The sequence below is a fragment of the Bubalus bubalis genome, chromosome 15 (genome assembly GCF_019923935.1).
Source record: "Bubalus bubalis isolate 160015118507 breed Murrah chromosome 15, NDDB_SH_1, whole genome shotgun sequence".
In the NCBI taxonomy this organism is placed as follows: domain Eukaryota; kingdom Metazoa; phylum Chordata; class Mammalia; order Artiodactyla; family Bovidae; genus Bubalus; species Bubalus bubalis.
In genome coordinates, this window is record NC_059171.1 from 27,419,583 (window position 1) to 27,445,849 (window position 26,267).

A 26,267-nucleotide genomic window follows, 5' to 3' on the forward strand; every position below is an offset into this window, starting at 1 on the left:
GCAAAGGAGTCTTCAGTCAGAGAGAGCTCTCAGAGGAAGAACAGGGATGAAGGGAAAGTCCAGGTGGGGAGGCAGAGGTTGGGGGTTGGAGTCTCTGAAGGATGGTAAGGATACAGTCTTCTGCTTGCCTGATGGAGCAGCAGACATGAGATAATCCTCCCCAAAGCCATCTGTTTGTGGCCTTTTGTTTGTGAGAATCGGGGACGATATTAGCCAAAGACACAGGTATGGTGATTGTATCGAACAAACTGGGGAAACACAGATGGACAAGTATGCTTATTGGGACAGTAGATTAGAATGATGGAGATTAAGATGCCCAGAAAGTATGAGTGTCAAGGATGCCACTCAGATAGGAGAAACTGAGCCTTGAGATGCTTCAAATGATGGGACAAGACAGGGAGATGTGTGAATCTCCAGACGTCCAGAAAAGGTAGAGGAAGTTCTCTGTGAGGTCGATATAGGAAGGCCTAAATCCAGAGGCTGAATTCTGGGTCTTTCTTTCCCAGGATACCAAGGAAAACCAGACAGTATGAGCAGGACTGGGCCTTACAAAGCTGCATGAACTCACTGGGATTAGCTAGCTACCTAGAGAGATGAGGAGTGAAGGCTAAGATTCTCCTCAGACCTGGCAGGGGCAGAACAGGTCCCTCAGCTGAAAGGCTCTGACTGACTCATTCAGCATCCACAGCAGTCTAGGCTTAGAAAAAAATGTCATAATCTGGACTCTCAGAAAGCAGGTCTGTGGTTAATTTGTTACATTAAGATAAAAGAATCTGTTCTCCCTTGTATCATTTATTTCCATGAATTTGCTTTCCCTTCAGTTTTCTAGTAAATGTGCTTTTATATTTTTAACAGTAATTCTTCCTTTATTTCTGCTAAAAGATTGGAGGGAAAGAGGAGGGTTTGGAGATTGTCTCCTGGAAGGACCAGAGCGGTTTTGCAAAATGGAGCAGAGCGCCCCTAGAGGCCAACTACTATGATGGCAGCTACAGGAGCTCAGGGGAAACCTGGAAGCCCCAGCTAGCGGCTCTGTTGGTGGGGGTGGAGGGATTACTTCTGCAGTTGTGGAAGTGAGGACACATTTCTGCTTTCTTTCTGCTTTATTTCCACCTCCTAGGCCATTCCTGTGAACCATTTTCCTTTATCACCAGAAATCATGTGATCTAGTGAATAAATTTAGTCTTTGCTATGTAGCTGCCCCGGTGGCTCAGTGGTAAAGAACCTGCCCGCAATGTAGGAGGCCTGGGATGAACCCCTGGGTGGGGAAGATCCCCCGGAAAAGGAAATGGAAACCCACTCCAGTATTCTTGCCTGGAGAATTTCATGGACAGAGGAGACTGGCAAGGTACAGTCCACGGGGTTGCAAAGAGTCAGACATGACATAGTGACTAAACAGCAGCGATGTAGTTGCAGCTCTTTTCCAATCCACTGCAGAAAAGTCTGGAGGAAGATACATCCAGAATTTGGGAATCTGGTCTATGTTGTTTCACCTGCCCATGTTTCATCTGTCCTCTCTAACTCTTTCATCAGAGAGAAAAGAATGCTTTTAAAAATATAAATTTTAATGTTTATTTTTAAAGGTACTAAAACCACACAGTTAAAATTTTGACAAATAAAACAAAAATATTACTCATCATCTCATTGCCCCAACATCAATTATCCATATTCCTTCTGTTAGCATTTTTGTGTATTTGCTTTCAGGCTTATCTACCATGCATCAAAAATAGCACTGTTAATACGAGAATATGATTCTAAGTGACATATGGCATTTTAGGCCTTCAACGCCATCATATCTGGCTATTTCTTGATGACTGTGGTAGGCTAATACCGACTGTTCTCTCATAAAATACCTTCTGTTTGCCTTCTGATTGGGCACCAATCCTCTGAGATAGGATGCTCTCAGCTTGTTGACAAACAGCTGGGGCTGCTGCTGGAAGTTCAGAGCACAGGCCTGGCTTCCCAAGTCCCTGGTGTCAATTACACTAGCCAAAAGTTTCAGGAAGAGCTGGTGGGGGGAGAGTTAGCAAGTCCAGACTGGAGAAATGACTCCAAGTTGGTAGGTTGGTAGAAACACTGTGTCCCTTTCTATTCAAAAGTGTCACTACTAGCTTGCCATAATGTGATGTTAATTCAAAGGAGAGCAGGAACGTGAAATGAGGTTCCCAAAGTCTGAAAAAAGATTTGTGATGGAAAGATGCACTTTAATAAAGGACAAGAATTCTCAAGTCCTAGAGACCAGATTTGAGTCCTCTGCCGCTTTCTCACTGCATGACCTTAGACAAGTTTTTAACCCCTCTGGGACTCAGTAGGTAATAAACCTTTGTCTAATGTTAGTTAAAAAAAGAAGGAAGGAAGGAAGGAAGGAAAGAAAGAAGGACGATCAGGTTGCACCTGTTAGTGTTTCTGGACAAATTAACTTTTCTCATCCTCATTTTCTCACTTATAAGAGGACTTAATAACAGTAATTTGTTCGTACTACTGTTGTAAGGGTCAGATAAGAATCCATGCAAAGTCTATCATTTATGTAGCGCATGGTTGGGACTTCATAGATATCTTCTCTCCCTCAGGGCCAAACCATTCCAACACTACTGTTGCCTCCTGCTTGATTTGCATACTCATCCTAATGATTTTTATTTGAATGTCATTAAAGGAAAATGATAAATGCCCCCAGATGACTTATGAGATATAAAGTGAGAAACAACTTTTCATTAGAAAAGAAGATGACAGGACTTTTCTTCCCAAAGGTGGCTGGGAAAGTTAGAGCAGATGGCATGATAAATTGCCAGTATCTATCATGCATTCATTCATTCATTCACCCATCGATGTTTATTTTATTCCTATTCTGAGTCAGACACTAGTTTAGGCACTGGTTCAAGAGCATTACAAAATGAACATGTTTCCTGTCCTCAAGTATCTCACAGCCTAGTTAACAGAGATATGGATACAGCCATCAGCTGTTACACTATTACTGTGTTAACACCATGAAAGATGACCGTCCCCAGGGCTTGCAAGCATGTGAATCAGACTGGACTCTGAGACTTCCGGGGGTGAATTTGCAGGGAATGAATAAGTTCTGTTGCAGTTTTGGCTCCTTCAGAATTCCTTCCTCTTGCTCTCTCCTCTCTCCTTTCCACTCCCTTCCCCTCCCTCACTTTGTCCACCTTCTACCTCCACCTTCTTTCCACTTTGAAAGACTTCTGCTGCCCTAATTGTTAATTAAATTATTTAAAAATTCAAGAACACCATGTTATACTGCCACCTATTGGTTCGCTGGTAAATTTCTATTCTGATACCTCAAGTTTCTTTGGTTTGCAACAAAGTTGTCTTCATAAAACAAATCTTCAGTTCCGTCAAGTTCAGTTGCTCAGTTGTGTCCGACTCTTTGCAACCCCATGAATAGCAGCAAGCCAGGCCTCCCTGTCCATCACCAACTCCCGGAGTTCACTCAGACTCACGTCCATTGAGTCAGTGATGCCATCCAGCCATCTCGTCCTCTGTCGTCCCCTTCTCTTCCTGCCCCCAATCCGTTCCAGCATGAGGGTCTTTTCCAATGAGTCAACTCTTCGCATGAGGTGGCCAAAATATTGGAGTTTCACCTTTAGCATCAGTCCTTCCAATGAACAGGAAGGACTGTTTTTGAAACTTTGAGTGCTTTCAGAAAACTTTCGTAGTTTAAGGCTACACTCAACTGAATGCCAATAAATAGAATCAATATTCAGTGGGTATAGGATAATACTCACTTTTGTGGTTCAAAAGACAACAGTTCCAAGCTCCTTTCATCTCTTTACCTGCTGAGTCACTGTAGACAAGCAAGGTAAGTCATAGGCAGTCATATGGTAAAGTCATGTTCTGATAGTGCCTACCTTATATATTCCAAGTTGTATTTTTGAAATTAATAGACTTTTTGAGCAGTTTCTTAGTCTACAGAAAAACTAAGCAGAGGTATAGTGGCCATGTACCACTTTACCAAGATCTATTTTTTCTCCATTTTTATTTTTTAAATTATGAAAATATGACAACAGATTTACAGGAAACTTGAAAAATACAAAGTTACATATATTTCTACTATATATTACAATTATTTTTAAGTAGATAAGATTTTTAGTTGGAGTTTCAATATAAAAACTCTCAGAAATTAATAGAATTAATAGAAAAGTAGAAGGACATAGTAAACCTGAAAAGCACTATGAACCAATTCAACATAATTCAGATTTATACAATTTTCACAAAATAGCAGGGTACAAATTCTATTCAAGTTCCCATAGACTATAAACCAGGAGACACTGGAACCAATACAGGGACATAAAACAAGGTGCAAAAATTTCATGGCCTAAAGGTATTGAAATCATACAGAGTCTGTTCTCTTATCAATGTGGAATTATATTTGAAATTAGTATTAAATAATATTTGAAAATAACCCACATACTTTAAAGTGCAATGTGACGTTTACCAAGAGAGACAAGATCTATTCTTTAACTTTTTATCTTTGGACACCATCCATCCCCTGTCTACCTGATTAATTAAGTATACTTATACCCTACTTCTAAAGAAGGTTCAAGTAAGTCCCTATCAAATGGTTGGACACCTCTTACTCATCCCCTGTCCTTCCCTATACCCCTGACCCATCTGGTTTACTTCTGAAGTCTTCTAAATCCCCATGGCTGACTCAACACCAAGACTTCTGGATCTTTCTTGGATGGTCTTAACAGCACTGCATTCCCTCTTATTCTTTATAGGGTCTATTTGACATCTTTTTGGTGCTTCAAACCTACCAGTCTACCACCCCATCTCTTGCTGTGCAAATACCCTTCCATCCTGGTTGACTGACAAATTAGAAGCTATTAAGAGAACTCTCTCAATCTCCTGCTTCCAGACCTATAAATTCACCTGCCTCCACCCCATTCTTCCCATGTCTGGTTCTGTAGAATGCAAGTTGTCTCTCTTCAGTACAAGGGTAATTCCTTTACCTGGGTTTTTCCACTTCTTAAGCAAAGTTATTCCATCAGTTAGTCCTTCTAACTCTCCAGGTTTCTATTTCCTTATCTACAAAATGGAATAATCACAGTACCTACTGGTGAGCATCAGAGGAGTTACTACACATGAAGAACTTGGAAGAGTGCCTAGTATACATTAAGCATTCAGTGAGTGTTAGCTGTTATTACTAGCTATTATACTTGTTTCTTTTTTTGGATAACTTAACCTACTTTTTTATCAGACACTTCACATCAGCATTTAAACGTCCTGAAACCTTTCCCAAGGAAACAAATAACTCTCTGAACTTTTGTATCATTCTAGTATTACCCATTGCTTCTCCCCATTCATCATAAAACTTCTTTAAAAAAGTTGATATTCCCAGGTCTCACACTTTCTTGCTTCTTCACCCAACCCACTCATACACTTGTACCCACCATTCTACCAAACAGCTTTTGCCCAAAGTCACAAATCATTTCTGTGTGGTTAATTCTAATGACTGGTTTTTACCTTAATCTTCATCTCTCATCAGTCTTTGGCACAATTAAACACTCCGCATTTTTGAAACCCACTTTCCTTCCATAACAGAACCCTCCTGTTTTACCTGTTGACCCAGTATCCTTGAAGTCTGTTTCTTAAATATTGGTGTTCCTCAGCCTGGCCCTGATCCTCTTACGCTTTTATCCTACTGTTCCCCCGGCAGCAACTTTCTTTTCAGTTGCTTCAATCACTATTTATACACAGATCTTCCATAAATTTAATAAATTTTTATTCCATAGCTATCCCATAAGCCATCTGGAAATCTCAGGGTCCAAAACTCACTGTATTCCAAATGGAATCCATTGGTAATTCCTCTTAAGGTGGAACTTTTTTTCCTGAGTTCCTGAAATTAATAAATGATATCATTGTGCAGACTCAGGAAGCTGGACGAACTCTCAACTCTTCTCTCACCATCACCTTTATAATGAACTGGAACTTAACTCATATCTACTCTACCTCTTAATTATCCTTAAAATGTGTTCATTTTTCTACCATTTCTGACTGCCTGGATTTTTTTAAAATTTAAATTTATTTATTTTGATTAGAGGCTAATTACTTTACAATATTGTACTGGGTTTGAGAATGGCATTGACTGCCTGGATTTCTAATCAAGTGCATAGACTTGTCCCTTTGGTCCATTTAAAATAGCCAGAATGATGTCTTTCGACAAATCTGATCAGCCCCTACCCTGTGTCCCCCAGCCCCAGTTGAAACGCTTCAGTGCTCATCACTGCCCTCGAAATGCAGTTCATACACTTACTTACGACTTATAAGATCTCTCGTGATCTAATCCTTGCATTCTACCTTTGTCTTTCTCCAGTGTTGTTCCATGTACAATATTTCTCAATCTCTAACCTCCATCTCTCCAACCAGCATCCAGTTCCTATTGCCCTCCAAATGTATTCATTGAAAAATCTGCTTTATTAGAATCATGGAATTTCATCTTGGGTGTGAAATAGAACAAAGTGATTTTTGGCTTTGAAATACTTTCTGCTGGAACTATACGGGTGGATAGTATTATGAAAAGATAAAGCCATATTAAAGATATGGTGAACACAGAGGCTGTGTTAGCTTTTGTGTTTGTAACATGAATTGAAGGGCGATTCAGAAGAATTTAATGATCAAGTGAAATAGTGACTTCCAAACTGGTAGAACTTGAATACTTCTGCCACAGAAAATACATATATTTTATCTTATTCATTATAAAATAATAAGCTTAGTTAGCTTCATTATTTTAATGAACTCACTTCTCTTGAGTAAGAATTCAAAGAATTGTCTTTGCAAAAGTATTCCCATGATTCTTTCTTACAGATTTTCTCTTGTTTTCCCCTACCACTTATTTGACTTTTATTATTAAAATTGAAAATAATTCTAGATTAGGATTTATTTTTTAAAAAAGACAGTGGCATTTATATTTTAAAATATTCATATGGTTGCATTGCTATATTTTTATTGTTACAATAAACTCAGGAAAATGCAACTTTTTCAAATAAATATAGGATTTTAGCAGATCTATTTTGGAACTTAGAAAGATTTTTAAAAAATAGTTAATTGGTAAGAGAATATTAGAAAACTCAACATAATAAACCCTTTTAAAACACACTTGAGAGCAGCCAGTTTCCTAAGTATATAAAATACTAAGTATAGAAATACTAAGTATAGAAGTGTGAATTTGTTAAAACTAGTATGCATAAGCTGTTTACCATCTCCCATGGTAAACAACTGTTTTTTTGCATATAAATTGCTATTTTTTCCCTGCCTGTGCTAATGTCAGTCTCTCTCTCCACAGAGTTCTAAATTTAGACGTATTCCTATAGAAAAGGACTGTGAAATATTGCAAATGGGGAATAAATATAGGCTTAACGAACCTTCTAGTTCTTATTTTTGGCTTTTCTTTATGCAGTAATGTGTATCTGAAAAATATTGTTTTAAAATAAGAAAATTATTCATCACTAAATACAATGGAGCCAAAGAAAATAATAATTAGGCAGTTTCTGTAAGTCCATCTAAAAACTGCCCTACAGGGTTTTACTTTTACGGCTAAGAATCCTATTCTGTGAATTCCAGACTTTTTATAAATAAGTGATTTTATTTATTCAATAAATATTCATTGAGCCTTTTTTGGCTGTGTACCAAGAACTTCTGTAAATATTGGGAGAAATTTAGTTTGCCTTGGTAGCAGGTGGGATTTTTTATTTCACTCTGCCCTTGCACACTGTCCTAAGCAGTGTTTAGACTGTTAGATGGCCATGGAGAATAAAGGTAGAATGAAGAACTCCATTCAAATATTAAGCCATCCTGCATCCTTTGGAGCAACTTTTAAATAGCAAAATAAAATATGATCATTTTAACACTTACAGGATAACATGACCCATTTAATATTCATATTTCAATTTCTAGCTTTAAGCTATATTTTAAGATAGTGAAAAGTGAAGTCGCTCAGTCATGTCCGACTCTTTTCGACTCCATGGACTACACAGTCCATGGAATTCTCCAGGCCAGAATACTGGAGTGGGTAGCCTTTCCCTTTTCCAGGGGATCTTTCCAAACCAAGGATCAAACCCAGGTCTCCTGCATTGCAGGCAGATTCTTTACCAGCTGAGCCACAAGGGAAGCCCATTTTAAGATAAAGCAAGAATAAAAACACAGAAGGAAAACAAAACATAACAAAAGAATGCTACCTGTTGATATAGAACATATGCTGTATTTTTTCTTTAAAATTAAGAAATACGGTCAAGTGAGAATCAACCAAGTCTTTTTTCCCCGTGGTTGAATCCCTTGAATTACTTTTTACAGAGTGTTGCTGTTTCTATAAGCATCACAAACTAAACGGATGCACAACAGCCGTGAATGGTGGGAAATGTACTTACTTCACTTTATTTTACTATAGTGGTTCTATTATGACACTTTACTACAGAATAATCACTTATCCATCATTTACAAACATAGCCAGAGATCATGGTGATTTACAGAAGTGGTTTGAACAGAAAATCCTGTTTCTTTTTTTATCAGAAGGAATATGGTTCTCCTTCAAAACTGAGGTTTTCTGATGTTCTTTTGCCAAAGGGTAATGTGTTTGTTCTGGTGAGTTTTAAAAAGAAAAGGTTGACAGCAGGTCTGCCGTTATATACTCCTGGCATTGGGCCTTCCATAGAAATGTGCATTAGATACTCAAGCCCTTTCTCAAGTATTCTATTCCTGTAACCTGACTTCATCTGTTCCTTTCCACTGTTGCCACTGAAACTGGAAATCACTGCAGAATATAAATCATATGATAAATATTGGGGAATATGTCTTTGTAGTTTTTCAGCATCAGTGCCAAACTTTCTTGCCTAGAGAGCTGTGTGAGGCTTTTCAACCTGAAACCTTGGAGCAATCCCATTCTCTAGCCAACTGGGAAGCATCCACAGGATTTTACTGCAGCAGCCCTCCAAAGGGATTAATAAACATTTCAGGTTCTTTGACTGCATATGCTTTTAAGGCATGCTCATTGTTGGGTCTATATTTATATCCAATAATTTTAAACTCTGAGATGCACCTTCTTTACAAATATCCCCAAATGTGATGTATGCAGTTTTAAATAACATTATTATTATAAGTGAAAAGACTTTCCCTAAAATTTTCCATCACAATAGTATCCCTCATTTTGTCTGATCCTACTGAAGGATGCTACCTTTGGGTTTCTTTCTGCACTCACCAGTAAGTCAAAGTGGAAGACAATGCCATTTGGAGAGTAGGTCTAACATTTCAATGATGAGTAGAGGTGCAGGACATATTTAAGGCTAATTAACACCTTCAGGTGGGCTTCCCAGGTGGCTCAGTGGTAAACAACCCACCTGCCAATGCAGGAGATGTGTGTTCGATTCCTGGGTTGGGAAGAACCCCTGGAGAAGGAAACGGCAACCTGCTCCAGTATTTGCCTGGGAAATCCCATGGACAGAGGATCCTGGCGGGCTACAGTCCATGGGGTTGCAAAAGAATGGGACACGACTAAGTGACTAATCAACAACATCTTCAGGTCTCTCTGGATTCTCACTTATAGGCCTGAACCTGTGATTTTCTCACTGACCATGCTTTTAAACAGAGATCACACAGGTAATCTATGAAGGAGGGCTGTGTCTGCCCTATGCTCCAACCAGTGCATTCCATCTGCTTTCTTCAGTGTTATTAAGCGTTCTTTCACAAAATCTACGGAAGTTTTTAATTCACAAAGACAAAGGGGGTTGTTTGATATGTTATAAAGAGAGGTAAGTGTGGCAAAAATGTCAAAAAAGCCAGAGTTTTAAATGTGTTCGAAGCTGCTGGCTCTCTCAGTGGTGACTAAGACGGAGGTATTGAAACTCAGAGGGGTATTTCCTGCTTGAGCAGGTCAGGAACTTCTCTCTTCATTTGGAGATTAGCACTAATACTATTACCCATTAAACCAATATGCTTGTTATTTACATCCACTCCAAGCTCATAGACATTGTTAAGAATTGCATTTTCTTTGAACCTTGTATTCACCTGCTTGGCCTCTTTAAACTCAACAACTTAACATTTGCAAAGGAGTCTTACCCACATAGAATGTATACGTCATTTTGTGGTCACCAAGCACTTGTGTTTTCAGGTCCATTTGTAAGGATGGAAAAGTACTGGATTTACCAAACAGTGGTCACTAGATCATGTTTGCCAACTTTCCCAATGATGTGGGTGAGCCTTGTTTACTTTCAGCAAAAGAGTATTGCTCAAGTCTACTCCACAGTGGACTTCCATTTGGGCAATGAGAGAAAATTAGCCAAGGAATTTCCAGTTTGGCCATTGTGTAGGCAACAACAAACAGCTTGACAATCAGCCGCTTCTTGCTTGCCCCAGCACCTATAAGACTTCTAGTAATGACTGCAGTTTGAGGTTCTCCAGGGTAACAGGGGTAGAGGCTTTCAAATCAGATACCTCTTTGGTGCCTTTCACTGCCTACACGTTTACATTGTCCTTTTTCAACGAGGAGCCCACACGGTCAATAAAAGCAGCACTGTATTTCACAATGGCCCATTTTGAATTTGCTCTTTTGTACACAGAGAACAATAAGTTTTACCAATCACAACCCCACTGCCCAATTCATAAGAGCTCTTCACCTCTGCCTGCATAAATATTTACAAATATCTATGATTCGTAAGATCCTCTAGAGAAGGGAATTGCAACCCACTCCAACACTCTTGCCTAGGGAATCCCATGGACAGAGGAGCCTGGTGGGCTAGTCCATGGGGTTGCAATGTAGGCAAAAGCCAACGGTCTCCTACGTGGTCTTCCTTATGCACCCTCTCCTCCACTCTAATCTATATTTCAGTCTACATATGAATTTAATCTATATAGGACTCTAGAACAGGATTTATTAGCATAGGATTCATCCTGGAGATCCCCTCCTCAAAAATCTTCTTGGGCCCTTTGGTCTCTCATGCTCTTGGCTTCGTTGTTGTCGTTTGGTCACTAAGTCATGTCAGATTCTTTTGCGACCCCTCCAGGCTCCTCCTTTTTCCAAGGAAAGAATACTGGAGTGAGTTGCCATTTCCTTCTCCAGGGGATCTTCCCAACCCAGGGATAGAACTTGCATCTCCTGCACTGGCAGGCAGAAAGTGGACTTTACTTTCTGCCTGCAAAAATTTGCAAGCACATTTTTTTGTTACTTTGCAAAATTTCTTTGTATCCCAGACTGCTTTCAGTTCCCCCTTTCTGAAGTATATGCATCACAGAATTTAGCACCCATTCTCCATTTGTTTTCTATTTATCTGTTTGTATTTTCCTCTCAATCCTAAAAGCAAAGAAATGTGTATTTTACTTTCTTTTTACCCTTCCAAAGCACCTGGCACCAAACATAGTAAACAGATTATAACTACACACTTATTGATAAAAATTGATTAAGACATCTGCCATACAGAAAAGTCATGGATGACATTTACCAGGGGTTATTAAGGAGAATTTGGATCCTGAGATACTCTTGATTTTTTAGAGGAAACCAAGCAAATAGCTACCCCCTTCTTCAAGACGATGCATAAGGCCACTGTCAAGGAGTCCACAAAGATAAATGAATTAGGCCAGGCACCAGAAATATAAACAGGCATAAAACAAAGTCCCTTCTCAGTCTCCCTCACTCATATTCTACCTGGGGGTGGGAAGGTCAAGTTCATAAATATATATGAATGAAACAAGGACATTAGGGCAGAGATAGGAACAATAAAGGACAGAATAGGATAGAAAAGTCTCTGGATCACACCTAATGTGACATTTATTAGGCATCCCATTTAATTCTTATGACTGGCTTAAAATATTCTAATTTTGATTAGTCAATGTGTATGTATATAATTATAATGGATCAATTAGGCTTTTAAATTTGGTCACTGAGGGTGTATTTTTGAAAAAATGAGTCACAGTTAACATAAGGCAAACCAACATCTGATGGAGGTGCTTTTTACATCATAATTAAAATATTTCTGTATTGTAGTAGTGTAATGTTAATTGCTCAGTCCTATCTGACTCTTTGTGACCCCATAGACTGTAGCCCTGTAGCTTGCCAGGTTCCTCTGTCCATGGGATTCTCCAGGCAAGAATACTAGAGTGGGTTGCTATTCCCTTCTTCTGAGGATCTTCCTGACCCAGGGATCGAATCAGGGTTTCCTGCACTGCAGACAGATTCTTTACCATCTGAGCTACAGGGAAGTCCAAAAATATTTCTGGTTATACTTTATTATTCATATTTGTCTTTTCTTTACCATAGTTCATTTTGTTTACTTCAAATTCTCTTTTTTGCTCCCATTTTCTAGTCTTTGATTTGACTCCCAGCTCATGCTCTCAAGATTCTACCCCTTTTGTCCTCAAATAAATACTGCATGTATTTATTGGCTTTGTTTCGTGTTGCTGATGCTTTTCCACACTGAACAGGTTAGACTGTCCTGCACCACTACTTAACAGTTTAAATTTGAAAGTATTGTGCAAATATCGTGCAAAGTAAGTATTAAGTATGATCACTTAATATATTAAGCTAAATCAACAATTACTGAAGTAATTCAGTAATTTTGCAAAGGGCTAACCAAGATCATTTCTGGCTTCAATGAATCACATACACTATATGTTCAGTTCAGTTCAGTTCAGTCACTCAGTCGTGTTCAACTCTTTGTGACCCCATGAATCACAGCACGCCAGGCCTCCCTGTCCATCACCAACTCCCGGAGTTCACTCAGACACACGTCCATCAAGTCAGTGATGCCATCCAGCCATCTCATCCTCTGTTGTCCTGCCCCCAATCCCTCCCAGCATCAGAGTCTTTCCCAATGAGTCAACTCTTTGCATGAGGTGGCCAAAGCACTGGAGTTTCAGCTTTAGCATCATTCCTTCCAAAGAAATCCCAGGGCTCATCTCCTTCAGAATGGACTGGTTGGATCTCCTTGCAGTCCCAGGGACTCTCAAGAGTCTTCTCCAACACCACAGTTCAAAAGCATCAATTCTTTGGTGCTCAGCCTTCTTCACAGTCCAACTCTCACATCCATACATGACCACAGGAAAAACCATAGCCTTGACTAGACGAACCTTTGTTGACAAAGTAATGTCTCTGCTTTTGAATATGTTATCTAGGTTGGTCATAACTTTCCTTCCAAGGATATGTTAGGAAACAACAAATAAAAATTTGAAAATTTAAAGGCACACAATATATGCAATGGCTGGAATCAAGAGAGGAAAAAAAAGCCACAATGGAATATGTGCTGATTAGTGGTATATGCATTACTTCTCAAAATGTGTTGCTAGTAACTCAATCCTATAAAATTCTTGGTGAAAAAAATACAGTCCATCGTCAACAAGGATTAGGAAATGCTATATACCAAGTGGCTCTTTAAAAATTCTCAATATGTATTAAGCCAGTAAGGGCCCTGAGAAATCCTGCAGTAAAAGACACCAATTGACTTCATTTAAGTCAGCGTTTCCCTAACTCATTTAACCATGGAACATTTTTTCTTAGAAAACATAACTCTGGCAGTTCCACTATTAGAAGAAGCATACTTCGAGGAAGGCTGGTTATGGATTAGATGCTGAAGAGTTCAGAAATGGAGGAGGCCACTTGCATTTGGGGAAAACCACCTATGAAGAAGGAGTGTTTTTGAGTTAGATCTTGAAGAATGAGGTAAAGATGAGGCAGGGGAGGCATCTCAGACAAAGGGAACCTTGTGAGCTGAAAAACAGAGAGAGCACTAGGTATAGGAAGGAAGGTTGGGAAGAGCCTTTCTGGTGAAAGCAGAAAGTTCCTGTAGGCTGCAAATGGACGTTAACACTAGAAAAATGGTAGGTACTGCAGAGTAGAATGATTAGCAATCCATGTATCCTTATGCATTTCCCTCTCATACAGTCATAATTTCTTATGTGCTCATTTAATCATGAAGTGTTAGTTGCTCAGTTATGTCCGACTCTTTGCGACCTCCTGGAGTATAGCCCACCAGGCTCCTCTGTTCATGGAATTCTCCAGGCAAGAACACTGCAGTCAGTTACCATTTCCTTCTCCAGGGGATATTCCCTGACCCAGGGATCACACCCAGGTCTCCCACATTGCAGGCATATTCTTTATAGTCTGAGCCACCAGGGAAGCTTAAGTGATTACTCAATTAAAACCTGAATGGTCTAGGCCAGCAGTGTTCAATAAAAATAATCAATATCATAAATGTACTTTTATATACAGTATTATCAAGGTACTTTTAAATCTTCTAGCAGCAACATTTAAAAAAATAGATTAATTTAGTTTTAAAATATATTTTATTCAACTCAGCATATCCAAAATATTGTCACATTAACATGTCAGGAATTCCCTGGAATCCAGTGGTTTACGACTCTGAGCTTTCACTGCTGAGGGCCCAGGTTTAATCTCTGGTCAGAGAACTAAGAGCAAGCCATGTGACATGGACAAACCCCCCCAAAACACATGGCATCCATATAAAAATTGTTAATGAAATTTTTCTCTTTTGGACAAGTCTTCAAATTCCAGTTTATGCTTTACAATTACAACAGATCTCAATTCAGCCCAGCCACACTTCAAGGGCTCCATCATAACCACATGGTTACCATATTAGACAGGACAGGTCTCTACATCAGCATAAATTAGCTGGATAAAGCAGTCAATCTGGACAGTTTCCTAGTAAATGTAATTACAATCGAAAGTTTTCAAGTCTTTAAGATTCAACTGGGAAGACAGATTTGCTTTACCAGTTTTTGAAATTTATGTTTTATTTTTTGGTTGGATTGGAAATAGGCAAATCAAGTGTAATTATAGTTTAAAAGTGAGAACTTCCATTTTTCCTCCAAATCAGCTCAATAATGTAGATAAATTACCTTCTTCCTCTCCTATGACTCTCCTTTGGCTACTAATAAGTCAGTGGATTTGTGACAGTTAAACTCGAAGTCTCTCCTACATATGCCAGCTGATTTGCAGCCACAAACATGCTCTATGAAACTATTTTTGAGATTTTTAAAAATTTAAATGATCCCTCCTGCTGGTGTGGCTTCTTCACACTTCATCACATTTCTAAATAAGTGATCGTGTAACTGAAGACTTCATGTCCCCAAGGCATTATACCAATACTTCCAAATGCTGCTACTTAAAACACAAAGCAGCTTTATTCACATTTCCCATTTTTGATTGCATTAAAGCCATTTGAGGGGAAGAAAAGCTAGACACCTGCTCTCCTGTTTTTGTTTTCTGCTAATTGTCTTTACTGAGAGCTTGTAAGTTTCCAAAGCACATTTAATACCCATCATAAACTGAGTGAAAATGGCACAATCTTTAAATGGAAACATTGGAAAATCTGCTGCTTTAAAAATGGAAGATGAACGCCAAGCCAACTGCTGTGCTTCTCAGTAGAGAGCTCTTCTCGACACTACCAGTGTGGACTTGGGATAGAAATGGAAAACATCCAGTGACGCACCAAGAGTCTGAAAGTCCATGACTTTATTCCAGGGTTTCTGAACAGCAGCGCCATTAACATATTTGGCCTGATAATTCTTTGTTGTGGGGGCCTGTCCTTTCATTGTATGACACTTAGCAGCATCTCCATCCTCTACTCACTAGATTCTAGTAGCATCACCCCCACGACTCTTCTCATCCACATTTTGACAAATCAAAAATGTCTCCAGACATTCCCAAATGCCCCCTGGAGCACAAAATTGTCCCTGATTGAGAACCACTGCTCTATTCAAAGTCTGAACATTATATATTTACAAATAAAGAATGAATTCTAGTTTGGGGTACAAATCCATTAATATTATTATCTACATTTTTTATGAACTTGTAACCTTTGGAAAATAGATTCTCCTCCTCTGCGGTCAGCTGTGTCCAACTCTTTGTGACTCCAAAGAGTGGACTTTGGGGACTGGAGCCCACCAGGCTCCTCTGTCCATGAGATCTTTCAGGCAAGAATACTGGAGTGGACTGCCATTTTCCTCCTCCAGGGGATCTTCCCAATCCAAGGATTGAACCCGTGTCTCTTGTATCTGCTGCATTGCAGGTGAATTCTTTATTGCGGAGCCAAATAGATTAGAATCACATAATAATCTCTTGTGTTCCATCTCCTTAATCTCAATGATCTTGTTTTAACTTACTGTCTATAAAATTTTTTTGGGGGGGGTGCTATACCAGAGGATCTTAGTTCCCTCTCCAGGGATCGAACCTATGCTCCTAGCAGTGGAAGAGCAGAGTCCTAACCATGGGACCACCAGAATTTCCAGCTTACTCTCTTAAGTTACACATCCCAGCTCATTTTTACCCAGAATTCATACACTATAATGATAATGTTGACATTCATACACAATCCTTGCATAAAACAGAGTGAAAAGATGTAGCAGCTTGAAACTCCTTAGATATATTTCTAGTGTGTTTATTTAAATTGTTTTTACAATGGCCCACAGGAGGAAATGGCAACTCACTCCAGTATTATTGACTGGAGAATCCCATGGAGAGAGGAGCCTGTTGCAAACAGTCAGACCGACTGAGCAACTGAGTAGGCATGCGTAATGACCTGCACTCCCTAAATAAACAAGAAAATCACTAAAACTTCACTATCATCAATTTGGTATCTTCTGGTAGTAACACAAAGAAGATGCATCAATTTGTGTTTTACATAGAACCTGAAATATTTCTAACCACTTAAAACACTATGAGGCTTCCCTGGTGGCTCAGACCATAAAGAATCTGTCTGCAATGCAGGAGACACAGGTTCTATCCCTGGATCAGGAAGATCCCTTGGGGAAGGAAATGGTAACCCATTCCAGTATTCTTGTCTGGGAAATCCCATGGACAGAGAAGCCTGGCAGGCTATAGCTCATGGGGTCAGAAAGAGTTGGAGACAACTAAGCGACTAATAGTTTTCAGTTTCAAACACTATGCATGAATAAAACACTTCAAAGCAAGATTTATATTTCTCTTTCTCCTTTAGTTCAGGAATAAAGCAATTTATACTGAGTACAGCCTATTCCCTGCCATATGTAAAATCTGGGTATTTAAGAATAGTGAAAGCTAATTCCATGTTTTTAGAACATGTTGTATTGTTTAGTCACTAAGTCATGTCCAATTCTTTGCCACCCGATGGGCTGTAGCCGCCCAGGTTTCTCTGTCCACAGGATTTTCCTGGCAAGAATACTTGCCAAGAATGGGGTATCATTTCCTTCTCCACAGGATCCTCCCCACTCAGGGATCAAACCTGCATCTCCTGCCTGGCCGGCGGCTTCTTTACCACTGAGTCACCTGGGAAACCCTATAGAACAGGTAGATAGATGTAACATGAAGACAAGTGAAAGTGAAGTTGCTCAGTTGTGTCTGTCTCTTTGCGACCCCAAGAACAGTAGCCTACCAGGCTCCGCTGTCCATGGGATTTTCCAGGCAAGAATACTGGAGTGGGCTGCCAATATGAGGACAAGATCATGGTAATTTCACAGAGACAGCACCTGGAACAATGTATACAAACTATTTGTTCTCTACTATCCTCTGGTGGTTTGTTTAAAAAAAGGTAACAGCATAAAAAAAAAAAACAAAAAAAAACAGCCTTAAGGAATCCTTATTCTTATCCCCTGATAATATCAATAGCTAACATTTATGGTACACACTACAGTACACTTATTAAAAATTCTCTCTTTTAACCCTAAACAGATGCTTCAAGTGGGTATTATAATTCATATTTGAAAATTAAGAAAACTGAACCTCAAAGTGTTAAAGTTATCTTGTCCAAATTGACGTTTCTGGTAGAAGTGGCACTCCAGTTCATATCTTTTTTATGCCAAGGCTCAAGTTCATTGCGTGTGTTAATGCTTCCCAGGCAACCCTTAAGTGAGAGTTTGTCTGACATCATGAGCTCTGTAATCCTAGGAGGCTAATGGACTTTTTGGCAAAAGAACCCTGTCTTGTCACATTCTCATTTAAATCAATCAAATTCAGCTATTCAATTTGAGAAAGAGGGAGAGACAGTTTTAATAGTGTAGGCATTTTCCAGCTTAGGCCTAGGAGTTAAAGTGAAATGGGAGATGTGAATTTGCTATTCTTTAGTTCTCACAGCTCACCGAATCATGTGTGTTTCTAGGGTCTGAAGACACAAATATTTTTATACAAAGGTTCTAAGTATAAACCAAGAAGTTCATCTGCTATTTAACTAATTATAAAAAATATGACCTGTTCTGATGTTAGAAGGAAACTGGCTAAATGGTGAACCTACAGCCATTTTAAAGAATTTTCAAAGATAATCTGAGCTCTATTATTATTGTTGTTGTTTACTCTGCATCAGTTCAGATCAGTTCAGTCACTCAGTCATGTCTGACTCTTTGCAACCCCATGGACTGCAGCATACCAGTCTTCCCTGTCCATCACCACCTCCCAGAGTTGACTCAAACTCATGTCCATTGAGTTGGTGATGCCATCCAACCATCTCATCCTCTGTCGGCCCCTTCTTCTGCCTTCAATTATTCCCAGCATCAGGGTCTGTTCAAATGAGTCAGTTCTTCGCATCAGGTGGCCAAAGTATTGGGGTTTCAGCTTTGGCATCAGTCCTTCAAATGAATATTCAGGACTGATTTCCTTTAGGATGGACTGGTTGGATCTCCTTGCAGTCCAAGGGACTCTCAAGAGTCTTCTCCAACACCATAGTTCAAAAGCATCAATTCCTCGGTGCTCAGCTTTCTTTATACTCCAACTCTCACATCCATACATGATTACTGGAAAAATCATAGCTTTGACTAGATGGACCTTTGTTTTCAAAGTAATGTCTCTGCTTTTTAATATGCTGTCTAGGTTGGTTATAACTTTTCTTCCAAGAAGCAAGCATCTTTTCATTTCATGGCTGCAATCACCATCTGCAGTGATTTTGGAGACCAAAAATATAAAGTTTCTCACTGTTTCCCAATCTATTTCCCATAAAGTGATGGGACCAGATGCCATGATCTTAGTTTTCTGAATGTTGAGCTTTAAGCCAGTTTTTTCACTCTCCTCTTTCACTTTCATCAAGAGGCTCTTCAGTTTTTCTTCACTTTCTGCCATAAGGGTAGTGTCATCTGCATATCTGAGGTTATTGATATTTCTCCCAGCAATCTTGATTCCAGCTTGTGCTTCTTCCAGCCCAGCGTTTCTCATGATGTGCTCTGCATAGAAGTTAAATAAGTAGGGTGACAATATACAGCCTTGATGTTCTCCTTTTCCTATTTGGAGACAGTCTGATGTTCCATGTCCAGTTCTAACTGTTGCTTCCTGACCTGCATACAGATTTCTCAAGAGGCAGGTCAGGTGGTCTGGTATTCCCATCTCTTCAAGAATTTTCCAGTTTACTGTGGTCCACACAGTCAAAGGCTTTGGCATAGTCAATAAAGCAGATGTTTTTCTGGAACTCTCTTGCTTTTTCCATGATCCAGCAGATGTTGGCAATTTGATCTCTGGTTCCTCTGCCTTTTCTAAAACCAGCTTGAACATCTGAAAGTTCACGGTTCATGTACTGTTGAAGCCTGGCTTGGAGAATTTTGAGCATTACTTTACTAGCATGTGAGATGAGTGCAATTGTGCGGTAGTTCAAGCATTCTTTGGGACTGGAATGAAAACTGACCTTTTCCAGTCCTGTGGCCACTGCTGAGTTTTTCAAATTTGCTGGTATATTGAGTGCAGCACTTTCACAGCATCATCTTTCAGGATTTGAAATAGCTCAACTGGAATTCCATCACCTCCACTAGCTTTGTTTGTAGTGATGCTTCCTAAGGCCCACTTGACTTCGCATTCCAGGATGCCTGGCTCTAGGTGCATACTATTACTCCGCATAAAGTATTACTCTGCATACTTTTTTGAAAACCTCAACCCAGCATACAATGTGATTCTACCACCTCTGTATGTGTGTATATGTGCTAGGAGAATAGGGGCTAAGAGGTGGTTTTGGGGGCAATGTCACTCCACAATTTTCCAACAAGAAAAATGAAGCCAAAATTATAGACTTCATGGTATTTAAAATGGCAAGAATATCCTGCTCTTTCAGACCACTGCTGGCAAAGATGAATATGTTTTACAGATTCTCAAGATGTATGCAGTTCATTGCCCAGCTCAGACTGCGCTAGGGCAACACTGAATGGTAAATGTTTTATTTCCAAATCGGACAGTCCTTTGAAAAAGTTACAGTGAAAAGGACTGTGCTGATAACTCAAGCTCAGTAACTTCTAACTTGAAATCCTCCTTAATTTTTATTATGTGCATTTTGTGAACATAGGAAATGTGTGCATTTAATTCAGTTACATTAGATTTTAGGTACAAATGGACTGAAATTCATCCACATGACAAATATTTGAGTGCCTACGAAAGGGGAGACGTTGTAAACATAGCAAAAGTTTTATGAGGTAGTGGAAATGCAGGCTTATTTCCCTGACTTACTTAATTACTCTATGAAGCAACTGATCTATGAGACTGAAGATATTTATTGGTCCTGGTATAAACACTTATAAAATCTGATTAAGTAGATTACATTCATGCAGCAGTATTCTATAAAACATACCAATGTGTTGAATTTTTAAGTGGAAAACACTGTCATTTCTGATTTAATACAATATGATGTTTTATTCAAACACCATATATTTTGATTTCTGGAGTGAAAGTTAGAGATTCTACCAGCGGAAAGCTTCTTTGGGTTGGTTCCTTTTCCTGGTTCTCTTCCCTAACCTGTCCAAGAAAATACAAGGCAGCCAGAGGCTATTACTGATTCAAGAGAAGGGTACAGCCATTGATTTTACAGTTTCTATATAAAGAACATTTATTTATTAGTCTAAATAAGTGCATATGCCTTGATTACCGCTGTCTTTGTGTAAGTACTGTAGAATGAGCCTGGATCCTAACTACAGGTTTAAAAGATGGGAAATCCATACATGCTTATGCAAAGACTTTAATTAATCCGTTAATAGATGATGAATAGTCATCAAAAGTACATATATTTTCAGTATAAACACAAAGGATTAGGCCAAATGAAAGAAAAATTAGTAATAGTAACAGAATTATGATCAAAACTCTAATAAATAAAATTCTGCATCATAGAAACATGATATAGAAGTAACTTCTGTTATTGGCTACTACCAACATCTATATGTATACACCAACAATAACTATAATAATTATTGAACTGAATATTAAAAAGGTAAGATTCTATTTTAAAGAAATTCAAAAAGTCAGACTTTTCACATTTACAAAGTGAAAATTCCAGGAAAAGATAACTATAATAATATTACCATATAAATTTTAGTTTTACAAATCATTTTCATGTTTATTAGCTCATTTAATTTCTAAACATCTCTTGAACCTTAGTATGATTTTTTTTCCTATAATACTATTTTTAATGAGGCTATTGTGAAATTATTTTTGGTTATGTAAGTACTATTGAGTGAACATAAAAATTGTGATTCACTTCTATCATTGGTGTTTAAGTAGACCACCTCTAAATGAAATTTTAAATTAAAGAACATTTGCCCTATCTCTGCCAGGATATCAGTTTTTAGCAAACACCTTGTTTCCTTCTTTTCTTCCTTTGTCTCCCTCCCTCCTTTCCTTTCATATATAATATCATTCTAGGTATCATGCAATTATTTTATTTCTATTTTTCTCTAAAAAGAGCGAGTGAGAGAGAATTTCTTTACTTTATGTAGGTATCAAAGGGAATCTTAATATAGAATTTTTCCTCTTTATGCTCTAAGGGATAAATGAATCTACAGGTTCCTTTTAAAGAATTGATTGAGGTAACACCTCTCAAATTATAAATCTTCTGAATGAAGCTACTAGCTTTTTGCAATTTATAGCATAGTAAGTATGAAAATACTGACTTCAAATGTAATGTTGGTTTTTCCCTTCACAATTATTTCTTTCGATATAGTGAACTCAAATTTATAGGCAGAAAACCATTCTTTATTGGAAAGTCATGTTAAGTTCAAAACAAATTTTATTTCAAATTTCTCAGGTTTTCTTTTTATCAGGGGTGTGGCAGAGTTTTTTTTATAAAAGAGAGGAAAGCTATGTGAGTGCATATTTCATAAGCTTCTTATTCATTATTCATACCATTTGAGATAGAAGGAATATATTCACACAGAGCATTTTCTTAGATGTGTCCTCTGAGAAGTACACTCAGCCTAAACCTCAAAGAATCTCCTTTCCTGGGGGCTGGAGGGAAGCTCAGTGGCGATGGCAGATGGCATTCCTCAGACATATTCTCACAGCAATGCTCCAGTGGGTAAGTTCCAGTGGAATTTACTTTTTGACCACATGAATTAGGCCAGTTGCACTTTACCCTAAAACAATTGAAGAGTAATTAAAATGCTTGAAAAGTTTCCAACTAGTTTTACACATTTCAGAAATATTATTTTCTGAAACATGAAAATAAAACCTTCTCTAATTCAATTTAGGGAGAGTTCATGTCACATTTATTTACTTATATAAATTAGTTTATGCTTCTTGCATGAAGAGGCTGATTTAGGCTTATGAGTTAATATGCATTGAGGATGCTGTGGGGACTTTATTAATATTTAATTTTTTAAATGAGCATAGTATATTCCTCCCCTACTTGAATTATTAATAAAAAGGAGCCATTAGTGTAAACCTTTTTGAAAAACTCATTGATGAAGTCAAAATAAACTAATAAATTGAGTGTTAAAATGTACTATGTAATTTAAGAATAGGAATGAAAACATTTTTTTAATATCAGATTGTACTTTTCCCCTGCACCATCTATTTAATATCAGTCCTGAATGAAATATTAAAAATAAAACAAAGAAACAAAAATGAATTTTAGAAGTAACCTCTTCCTGTACCCACTTCTGCGTATGTCTGAGATAGATTCATAGTCAGTTATCTCAGGACAACAGTTACTGACATTAACAAATTAAGTTTTCCTGTAGTTGGCTATGATTATGAGAATGGATATCAAGAATGTCTGTCAGTTCAAGGTTGCTGTACATTTAATAAACTGTAGTTGAGCAACTTAGATTCTGGATTCTCTGTCTCAACAGCAGCTAACTCCAATTTCACAATAATAATGTAATGTAATGTTAGTCGCGCAGTCATGTCTGACTCTTTGCAACCCCATGGACTGTATGTAGCCTGCCAGGCTCCTCTGTCCATGGAATTCTCCAGGCAAGAATACTGGAGTGGGTGGCCATTTCCTTCTCCACCAATTTCACAATACAGTCAGGTTTTTGATATACAAATTTGAGAATGCAACTGAAATAGAAAAAGCAATTTCTGTATTAAGATTTACAGCTTGATGTCCAGAAATCATATGATTAAAAATGACAAATATTTCCTTAATAAATTGAGCTGTATACAGGGTGCCCAAGATAGAATGGGATTTTCTGTGTAATTAAGAGCATGTCAGGTTGGCACTGAGTGGATTGCTTTGGCAGCAGGCCGTTGTCATCAACATTTAAATTGACTTAGATCTCAGAGCATACGTTGTAGGAAAATATCTTTCTCTCTGTTCCCCTCTCTATTAAGGAAGATAAAGGAAAACAGAGCTAAAATGTGTATTTGATTGGATACAGGCAAGTGGTGTACACATGACTTAAGATTTGAGTGGGAAGCCCTTTAAAGAACTTGTGTCAATAAATGACAAGGGTTGTTCACAAAACTAAAAGAATTCATGACACTTAAAAAGAAGAAAAGAAAACAATAAAACACAAATTAATCCCCAGAACCTTTTCAACCACAAAAAAAATGAGAGCACTCACACAATTGCAAATTGTAAAACAAACAGCAGCATATTTGCCATTATACCAAAATAAGGTGAATTTTAATCAGTTCCTTTTCCTTCTTTTAATAACATTTGGGCAAATTAATAAACCTTGCATTTTCTGCATGACTTCTTAGCTACTCTGAATTCTTTTGTTTATTATAAAATAAATTAAAGAAATACATATCCTATTCCAGGCAAAGCTTTGAATTAACCCACTTAAAAAAAAAAAAAAAACACACAGAGGAATTAACCTACTACAGGGGACATAATAGTTTTTCCATAGTTATTGCCTAAAGGTTAATCTGGATATTTTAGTGTTAATATTAATAATCTGAAGAAGGAAGGGGAAAACTAATTTAGATTAAGCATTCACTCTGTGTCAGGCAACTTACTAGACATTTTAACATGCAGTACCTCTTGAACTCTTTCAGTTGCCCTCTAGAGATTTGCTCTAGATACGGAAACCGGCTTGGGTGTTTCCAAACTACAGACTGAAATGGGTCTCAGGGATAAAAGTGTGATTAACGCTACCGAACAACTCAAAACACTGTTTTGTATACTTCATTATAGATATGGACATGGAAAAGTAAAATTGAATACTTTTCAATTTTACTTTTCCACATCTGACTTCCATAACACCAGCATTTAGATAAAACATCTTACTCTGCATTCTCAAAGCTAAATATATTTACAGCCTTATGAACTTAAATTTGACATGCTCTGAACTCAAGATTATTAGGTTAAATTTGATAATCCCCTGCCCCACTCACTCCTAAAAACTAGATAAATCACTTTAGTATCTGCTATTGCTGCCTAGGGTAGATGGGAGACCATTTTCAAAAGATTTTAAAAAATTATGCAGGAAGATAATTCTTCTCAAAGTGGTGGTTCTCAACCTTGACTACATCTTTGAATTACTTGAGAAACTTAAAAAAAAAAAATTCCAGGGGCTGACCATGTGGTTCTACTATGCAGCTAAGCTTGGAAAACATTTAGTTTGTTTCCATCCACAACAAGGGCATTATTCTTTTGCAGTTGCATTGTATTGCACCCACGTAACTTCACATAGAGGAGGGAATGGCAACTCACTCCAGTATTCTTGCCTGGAGAATCCCCATGGACCGAAGAGCCTGGTGGGCTACAATCCATGGGGTCGCAAAGTCAGACACGACTGAACAACTAAGCGTGCGCGCACGCGCACACACACACACACACACACACACACGCATGCGTGCACACATACACACGCATGCGCACACACAACTTCAAATAAGATGAAGTTTGGGGTACCGGATGAGTGTGAAGAATTAGGCACAGCACAAGTACGACAGTGGTTTATGTTATTAGCAATGAGATAACTCAGATAGTAACAATCATCATCATCTTTGTGACAGATATCTTAAGTTCTGCAAAAACAGTGTAAGTCTTACTGGAAAGAAAGCTGCCTTATTTCAGCAGGAAATAACCCTCTCTTCCTTGCTGAGATCGGCTTTCCTGGTGGCTCAGTTGGTAAAGAATGCGCCTGCAATGGAGGAGACCTGGGTTCAATCCCTGGGTTGGGATGATCCCTTGGAGACGGGAACGGCTACCCACTCCAGTATTCTGGCCGGGAAAATCTCACAGACTGCATAGTCCATGGGGCGGCAAAGAGCTGGACCTGACTCAGCGACTTTCACTTTCACTTTCCTTGCTGAGTTGGGAGCTCAACTGACATTCACTTAGTCAGCTGGAACTGGAGCCTATAACAGAATAGCTATATTTAAATTCACATTTCACTTGCAAGAGTCTCCATCAACTTGTAAATCAGATTATTAAATTCATGGTCATTATTTTTTAAAATCTGCATACTAGATAGTCTAGAAACAAATAATATAGCATTTCTACTTAACAGCAGAAAGACACTTTAGCCATAATCTCTGACAGCTCCCAGTCAGGACAGCATGTGTAAACTCTTATATGCTACAGAAGCATTCAATCTGTACAACCTCAAAACAACTAACATATCACATTCAAAATAATTTAGTTAAAATGCTTCTAGATCAAGAGCATTATTACTCAGTTACATTTTAAAGCAAAGCCTGCCGGATAAAATTACGGAGTCTGTAATAAACCCTGGATAGAAACTCACTGAAACTCAATCACTCATTTGCTATCTATTTGGTAATTGTAGGAATATGCCACTCTCATTGGCAGTTCTCTCCAGTCAACAGATCAGAGATACTCATGATGAAGAACACAGAAAGTTATTTTATATGGCTTGATAAAAAGAAAGCTACCTTCTATTGAAGTGACAAACAAGGGTTAATATTTTTATAAGACATTTGTAGTTTCTTGCAAGAATCATAAATCAGGCAGTGTACATTCCTCACTTGGAATCTTAGAATTTCTTCAGGTTCCTTACAACTCTAAAACTAGGCTTCTCTGGAAAAATCACCAACATTTTATAAAATGTGGTTAAGTTAACCACACCTTGCTTAATACTTTTATGACAAATCTTTGGCCCAAAATATAACTCCCTAGCAAAACCAA

At 38.2% G+C, this 26,267-nt stretch overlaps 1 protein-coding gene across 3 annotated transcripts in view; it reads right to left on the bottom strand.

Annotated features, from left to right (window-relative positions):
* Positions 1-26,267, bottom strand: part of SYBU (syntabulin) — a 127,058-nt gene that overhangs the window by 88,398 nt on the left and 12,393 nt on the right. The gene's annotated exons all lie outside the window — the stretch shown is intronic.